We start from the raw sequence: 8,689 nt of genomic DNA, 5'->3' as shown, positions 1-8,689 counted from the left end.
ATCGATCAAACACCTACAGCCTCACGGTACCTTTTATGATCAACAGGATCAACATCACTGTTGTAGTCAAGCTTTTGTTCACAGTGTTGACCTGAGTTTACGTCTGACATACTGAATCTCTCTAGTACCTTTGAAATGGACCTTTTCTGATTCGTTTTTACGACTCCTAGGAAATGTTTGTGCTTTCCCAGATCTTTCATTTTGAATCTTACTGTCAGCTTTTTCAGGAAGTCTCTTTGTAATCTACACCCATCACCTGACTATAGCCTTTAGTGACTTATCTGGCCTTGTATGTCTAAATATCATCTCTATTATTTTTGATAGCATAGACTCATCATCCCACTGGAAGCGTAGTTTGGTTAAATGTTTCATTCTCCTTAAGGGAATCCCCCTTTCATGGCCTCGCTTGAACTCAAACTTCCTTGAATGTTTGTGGTAAATCACACACTCTGTAACAGTAGTCAACATTGGTTAGAATCTGGTCATCACACTCAAGTCAAGTCTGTATGGGGTAAAAGACAGTATTGTATTACCCTCAAGGTTCAAGGTGCTTTATTTTTCACACACATAAACATGTGATGCATGTAGTGAAATGGTTTTCCCCTAGTTTCTTGCAAAAATTGACATATGGACAATGCAAAAAACTAAGAAAAATAGCATAAAAAATAAACCAATAATATATAAAAGCATCAGAAGTATACATAAAATCGATATATGATAATAATATATGTGTTTATATGAGGTTTAAAAGTTCTGCAGACTCATTCAGTTGCCTTATTCAATAGCTGGATTCCCTGAGGATAAAAACTCCTCCTCAGTCTCTCTGTGTCGGTTCTCAGGATCCAGTATGAGGAATGACAATAAGCTGTGTCCAGGATGGTGAAAGTCTTTAATAATTCTATGGTCCTGGTCCTGCATCTCCGAGTGTAAATGTTTTTGATGCTGAGGAAAGAAATCCTGATGGCTTTCTCTGTGGACCATACCACTCTGGACAACACTTTATGATCTTGGTCCGTTGTGCTTCCAAACCAGGAATAATACTCTCGTGTGAGTAGGCTCTCCACAGCTCCTCAGCACTTTTTGAGAAACCTTAAACCTGGCTAGCCATCGTAAATGATAGATGAGTTGAGTTGCCCTCCTTATGAAGTGACGAATATCGATTTTCCAGTAAAGACCTTCTGTAAGATATACCTCAAGATGTTTAAAACTGCTCACCCTTCAGCTATGACTCCACCGATCATCAAGGTGCTGTACTTCCTCACTTATTTACTTCCATATCAATGATCATCTCCTTAGTCTTAGTGACATTCAAAGAGAGATTATTAATATAACACCATATGAGGATTTACACATATACTTTTTAGTTTATGTAAGGTAACGTGAAAATAAGCAGGCGGTTTCAAATCTGACGAAAATTAGAGCGCTGCAGTTCCATTTTTCACCACAGATTCACACTGGAATATTGAGTGGCGCTGTAGAGCTGGAGAGACTCAGACTCTCTTTAACCTGCTTATAATCATGATACACGTCTGCTTAAGAGCTAAATTTTAATATATCTCGCTCACTTCATGACTAGAAACACATAAAAACAGTTCTCCAGTGAACTGAAGACATGAAGTTTGTTTGTAGGTATAAATGTGCATATTTCTACAGTGGACCAGCTGTCTGTTCAGGGTGTTTCTCTGTCTTATATAAAGCATCTTCAAGTGTTCACTATCAAACACCGGTGTGTCAGTAAAGTGCAGCAGCTGAGCAGGATTGAGACACTGATCTGAGGAAGAAACTGTCCATTAAACAACTGCGTTTTTCGTATACAGACAACATTATCAAAACAATCCACGTTCACATGGATCCACGGAAACAACTGAAATCGCTGTATTCTGCTGCCAGGCCAGTAGATGGCGATGCCACTTTGTAAAGAAAACTATGTGCATATAGACTGAAGGCGTAAAACACATGTACGTGACGTCAACGTTTTCACAGATTCATGTTTTTGTAGTTGACACCGAGACGATAACGGTATTATTTTCAAAAACATACACTTTGAAACTCGTTTTCAAAAGATGTTCAGGTCTTCAGCTGCTGGTATCTGATGTGTGTTCTTGAGAACATGATGAAGGGTTTTGATGAGAGAATCTCTCCTCAGTTTTGACATCAGAATCAAACTTTATAGGCTCATCTGGATCACATGACACTAGAAATCACAAATATATATATTAGATTATCCTCATTGTTTGTGTTTGTTTATAATGTTCTCAATCTATAACACTTTCTGTCAATTAAACACAATCACACATCTGTGAACTTTCAATAAGTTAGATTCTATATTCAGACTGCAGAAAGTGACGAATCTCTCTGTATGTGTCGTAAAGTGTAAAGTATAATGATCAATCACTCACAGCTTGGCTTTATTCTGTCCATACTCTCACATCTAACAAGTCTCAGTTCTCTTTTCTCTTGTGATCCACTGGTTTGTGTCTCCATTTTTCTCTCTGTCTTCTTGTTTTCTGCTGCTCTGTGATTTCTGGGGCTCCAGCAGTTTTCTGGATGTGTGATTTTCTTTCTCCACTCCATTTGAATCTGTTCAATCACACAGAAAACAGTTTAGTTAATGGATTAATTCACTTTCAAATGAAAATTAGTCCAAGCTTTACTCACCCTCAAGTCATCCTAGGTGTATATGGTTTTCTTCTTTCTGATAAACACAATCTGAGATATATTAATAAATATCCCGATATATAACGCAATATAACGCATCCGAGCTTTATAATGGCAGTGAACGGGACCAATGAATATGAGCTGAAGAAAGTGCCTCCATCCATCATAAACGTGTACTCCACACGGCTCCGGAAGGTTAATAAAGGCCTTCTGAAGCGAAGCGATGTGTTTGTGTAAGAAAAATATCCATATTTAACAAGTTATAAAGTAAATTATCTTGCTTCCTCCAGAGCGCCTTCCATATTCAACTTGCGAAAAGCTTAACTTGTGTCGCTTCAGTTACACTTTTTCCATAAGTTGAATAGGGAAGGCGTTGGACGTAGTCTAAGAGTCCTGAACTGTGAGAGTTTTACATTTTCTTTGTAAGTTGAATACGGAAGGAGGTGTGGCAGAAGCTAGATATTTTACTTTATAGCTTGTTAAATCGTCTCAGGTTTTGCATATAACCGTAGTTCCCTGAGAATAGGGAACGAGACACTGCGTCAGCAATGCTTTGGGGAACGTCTCATGTGAACACCAAGAAGTGAAAAGTTTCAGCGCGTAAAGTTTCCTTGTGGATGGAGCTCTGGAGTGAAGTATGAAGACTCTATGAGTTGGGCGCCCTCAAAGACCTCTGTCCTCCGACCCTCCGACGTTTCCATTCCTCCAGAAAATCTACTAAGGGAACCAGTCTCTCGAGACTCTGGTGTAGTTAATGCAGTCACTCCAATGACTTGAAGCGTACTGGCAGGAAACAACCTTTTTGACTGCTTTTTTGATCCAAAATGGTCCCTTTATATTGGTTACTCTAAATGACATCAATGAAATTCATTTTTCCGGACATTTTTCTCATAACAAAGCAACGACTTCTACACATAATTTTAATACCCTTTTACACTATGTTGATATATGATGTTATAAAATCATGCCAGAATAAAAAGTATATACATTTATTACATTTTAAGATATTTTAATCACAAATAATTTGGACAGTTAAAACGCCAAGCGTCAATTTAAATCATCTTTGCTCAGCTGCATGACCACAGATCTCTTTCACCAAAAAAATCATTCTGTCATCATTTACACATCAAGATCAACACTGATAATCAGATCCAGAACGTTCTTGTGTGCAAAACATCTCTTTCCTTCTCATTACAACATGACAGTAAATTACAGCTCATCAGTTCCAGTTCAGGGATAAAACAGTTCAATATAAAACATGTTTCTACATTCATGATGTAAAAAAACATTAAAGAAGTTTTAGGCTTTGTTGCCACTGACAATTAAAGTGTACAGTACTGTACCTTCAGTATTGAATGAATAAAAACTTCACAAAATAAATATAAAAGTCTTTTAATCACCTTGTGATGAGCAGGAAAAAGGAAACATTGACGCAGCTCCGAAATCTGTGCTGATGTTTTGCTGATGAGTTTCAGAAAAAAGTTTTATAAAACGGCTTTGATGAAACGCTAAAGAAACCGAGTCAAATCAAAACTAATCAGGTTTGGTTGTATGTGTTATAAACCCGCCTCTATACAGTACTGTCACATGACAGGAAATGATGAGAAGAAACCCTCTAGTGTGTGGATTTAGCCTTGACCACACTCTCACACCTTGCTCTTCCTCGTCCTCATCCTCGTCCTCCTCGTCCTCCTCGTCCTCAGATTGTTCATATCATCATTCAGTTCACCTGTGCTCTCTTCTGAACGGACTCATATTTCATTCAGTTGGTTTGATCACATCTTTAGAAACAAGTGTGAACAATTTTAGCTGTTGTGTGTAAATGATGACAACTGTGTTGAAGTTGTGCTTAACTTGTGCAGCTTGTGTTTGCTGTTTTGCATCACAGTGTGATATGTGTGTTTTAGTGAGTGAGAATGTGTTTAGAGTTTTCCAAAAAGAGTGCATGAGACTGAGCGTATGTACGAGAACTAGGCAGGAAGTGTGTCTCTCTCTGAGTCGCTCTCGGGTGTGCAGGTTTATGGGTTATTCTCTATTGAACGTTCTGTTGGAAGGTTTTTGTTCATGAAAATGAACCGTTAATGCTACTGTATATTTAATGCTGGGGTCTTTTTTTGTAATTTTGATGCTTGTGATTCTTATTTTGAGGAATATGTTTTCTGCTCATTGAATTTCATAAAGCATCAGAAAGTTTGAGAGCGGTTCACGTGTGAATGGAGTGTTTTGTGAGGGAACATTTTCCAGTTCATAGTGAGGTTATCCTGTGGTTTAAACATTAATTCAGTGCATTATTTGTGCATTACTGTGATGGCCGAACCTACGGCCACACAGTGAGAAGGGTAACTCCGCACTATACATTCATTCATAACGCATCGCTCATTCACTACATGACGCATACATTTTCCCCTCACACATATTTCTCTATACATTTATTCACATATTTGACTTCCCTTTGTTCTGTATTTATTCTCTAAGTTGATAATATAGATTCAAGGTTCATTTTACATATGTAATAAAAACGCTACACATATTTGATTTGACCATACTTGTAATGCTTTATTTACTTTAGTAGTTCGTTCGTTGGTTTGGAGAGCACACTTACTAGCTTGCGTTGTGCTATTCTCATATTTTGTTTCTTTGAGTTTAAGTTACCGTGATGTGGAGTTTGATTTGATTTTTCTTCTTACTTTTATTATTAACGTTCATTGTTTATCTTTATTATTTTGGTTTCATTTGTAATTATATTTACTTTGACTAGTGAATTGTGAATTTATTTGTTGATTTACAAAATGTTGATTGTATGTTTTCCCCTGTGATTTTTGTAATTACACAGACAAGACTTACCCAGGGTGCGAATTACGGGGGATTGGGTGGATTTGACCCCCCTAATGAAGGCCTGATCCCCTGTTGGGGGGTCAAAGAAAGTAGTCTACCCATAATATGAAGCGTTAGCTATAAATATGAAGATTGAGCATTACATTTACTGTAGATTTATTCCATAATTACTGAGAATGTTACATAATTCAGTGCATTTACATGCACCCACATAATGCGATTATAATGGGATTTTGGCAATATTGCAATTAAAATGTACCTCATGTAAAAGCAATACTTCGATTAAAGTAATGCGATTAAGCTCATAATCGTAGTAACTATAATCACATTAAACTTGGTGGTGTACGCCGAACACCTTAATCTCATTATTCTCGCTCTGATCAAAGTGCACACATGCTCAGATGTTCACAGGTGCCGTGTGTTGTTCACACAACTTCATGAATGAACTCTGTGACATTATTCACAAGTTTTCTCTTCTCCAATTCGCTCTGTCAGCACAATTCACTGCGCAGTCTCTGCTTTTCATGCTTTTCTTGTTTTTCATGCTACTGAAATAATCAATATTATTTTTTTTCTAATCTGCAAAAAAGCAATAAACAAATTTACAGTTAACGGTTAGCTTGTTTTGTGTGTAGTCAGAATATGATTTGCTTTTTCCCCACCAAAGAAACATAAATGCAGCTTCTGTTCCACCTTTGCTGTTTAAAAATGGCTTTAGTTGATGGTTGAAAACATTTCATTGGCAACAGTCTGTAGAAATGTGATTGATTAAAGTAAATGGTTAAATTTAGGTATTTGAACAACAGATTCAAGAGGATTTTAATAAGGTGATTTAAAAAAGCTGTCTTTGATAGGAATTCAATTTAATAACTGTGGTGGTTTTTACTCCTTGCGCCCAAACCCAAAATTGGTCTTTGAGAATTTGGTTCAAGAATGAGTTTACTGTCTAAAACATGGCAAAAAAAAACAAAAAACAAAAAACTGCATTTCTTGTCATGTTTCTGTTCTGCAATCGAACATATGAAACAAAATCATACAACAAAGTGTTTCATCATCAGATTTGTTTCTTTCGTTGGTCTTATGTCTGAAATACCAGCACTAATATCAGTCTGATCTCAAAGTTATAAAGCTTCACTGATGGAAAAACACATTTTTTCATAGAAACACAAAGATGAAAATAAACACAAAAGCGTTTCAGTAAACAAATATTATTCATATTTATTTGTACAAGAAGTGTAACTAGTGTTATTCTTTAGTTCGGTAGTACAGATTCATTATGGTGAAATTCATTCTTAAAAAAAAAAATTAATTCCAGTTCATATTTCTGTATTTTCTCCAACTTATACTACATTGTGTTCTAATAATAAATAATTATTATCAGTGTCTTAAACAGTAACATACTGTAAAGCTTCATTCACAGAGACTCATTCATAAAAAATGCACAGAATGAAAAAAGTGAATTTGGTGAATATTCTTCTGTTTAGACAAAAGGAAGCACAGCTTTCTAAAGAGAAAACACTTTCTGTCATTATAACAAGTGTCAGTGTCAGTTCTACAGTGTTTGACCTCTATTCAGTCTCTGTATATGAAGAGTGAGTCTCACCTCATTTCTGAAATGTCTGTGGCCTGTTGCATAAAACCGGTTTCAGTTTCTACCAAGTTTGAGATTAGTTTGAGTGAACTCTGTTTTTTCGGGCTCATGGTTTTTGGCGGGTTTCAATGCTATGGTAACTTACCTACACGGATAACCTGCTCCGAAGCAGCTTTTATTCAGGGTTAAAGATCACAAACCAACACTCGACCCATCAGCTGTGAGTAAAGTTACACATATCTGATGCAATAAAGCCACTCCCCCGGTGTCTCTCACTCCAAACATGTTAGAGACAAAATTGCTCATCTTTTGCTGCCAATTATTTATTATACTTATATTATATTAATTATAATTATGTATAATTAATATAATTGTAACGAAGGCGGGACTCAGAGTGAGATCCAAATGCAGCGTTTATTAGAAGTAAGAGTGGTCGTACAGGCAGGGTCAAAACAGGAACAAACAGGAACAGTGAGGAACAGGCAGAGTCGTAGTCAGGGTACAGGCAAGGATCGAGGCAGGCAGCAATGGGTCGTAAAACAGGAATCAGGCAGGAACAGTAACAAACGGGTAAACAGGGATATAACGCTCGGAAATGTCACACTGGGTAAACAAGACTTCGCAGTGAGGTGGTGTGTGTATGAGTCTTTTATAGTCCAGGTAATGTGTGGCAGCTGGGTGTGGTGATTAGTGTGGAGTGATTGTGAAGTGAGTGCAGGTGATGAGCAATGGAGGATCATGGGAAATGTAGTCCGGGATGTGACAGGAACAGACGTGATCGTGACATAACGCCCCCCTCCCGGAAGGCGCGTTCTCGCGGCGTAGATGACACCAATAGGGAGGGGGGTGGGTGCATTGGAGCTCTAGTGGCGGACAGGAACGGAGTCTCCAATGCAGGTTCCCGGGCCGCCATGGCGGGTCAGGTGCTACGGGCAGCCATGGCGGGTCAGGTGCCACGGGCAGCCATGGTGAGTCCGGAGTGTCAGAAGGCCATGGGGGATCAGGTGGCTTGGGTAACCTCGGCAGGTCAGGTGACTTGAGCAACCACGGCAGGTCAGGCGGGTCAGGTGGCTTGGGCAGCCACAGCAGGTCAGGTGGTCTGGGTAACCACGGTAGGTCAGGTGGTTTGGGTAACCACGGCAGGTTAGGGTCCATAAACGGCCATAATAGTTCAAAGGCCAATGACGGCAGTGGCCAGGCAGAGTGCCCACCCACAAGCTCCCCACCCTCAGGTATACTGCTCCCCCCCAAAAAGTTCTTGGGGATTTCAACGGGGTCTGTTGCGGCCTCGTGGGCAAGGAGTTCAGGTGGTTCCGGCAGGGCCAGGCGTTCGGGTGGTGCCGGCAGGGCGAGACGCCTGGGTGGCGCTGGCAGAGCAAGGAGTTTGGGCGGCGTTGGCAGGGCTAGGAGCTTGGATGGCGCCGGCAGGGCCAGGAGCTCGGGTGGTGCTGGCAGGGCAAGGAGTTCAGGTGGTGCTGGCAAGGCAGGGAGTTCAGGTGGCGCCGGCAGAGCGAGAAGCGCAGGTGGCGCTGGCAGGGCAAGAAGCGCAGGTGGCGCTGGCAGGGCAAGAAGCTTAGGTGGCGCCGGGCGAGCAAGCAGCTTGGG

The 8,689-nt window shown here is 39.7% G+C and overlaps 1 long non-coding RNA gene across 1 annotated transcript; it reads right to left on the bottom strand.

The window, feature by feature from the left end:
- Nucleotides 1–514: 514 nt before the first annotated feature.
- Nucleotides 515–4,443, bottom strand: LOC125268144. The gene is made up of 3 exons (XR_007184818.1): nt 4,059–4,443; nt 2,400–2,580; nt 515–2,194 (listed from the first exon to the last, which is right to left on the bottom strand). It is a non-coding gene; the product is annotated as an uncharacterized LOC125268144 (long non-coding RNA).
- Nucleotides 4,444–8,689: the final 4,246 nt, after the last annotated feature.

The sequence above is a fragment of the Megalobrama amblycephala genome, linkage group LG5, assembly GCF_018812025.1.
Source record: "Megalobrama amblycephala isolate DHTTF-2021 linkage group LG5, ASM1881202v1, whole genome shotgun sequence".
Classification (NCBI taxonomy): Eukaryota; Metazoa; Chordata; class Actinopteri; order Cypriniformes; family Xenocyprididae; genus Megalobrama; species Megalobrama amblycephala.
Note: the sequence above shows the minus strand (reverse complement) of the source record. Positions and strands in the feature narration are given on the sequence as shown.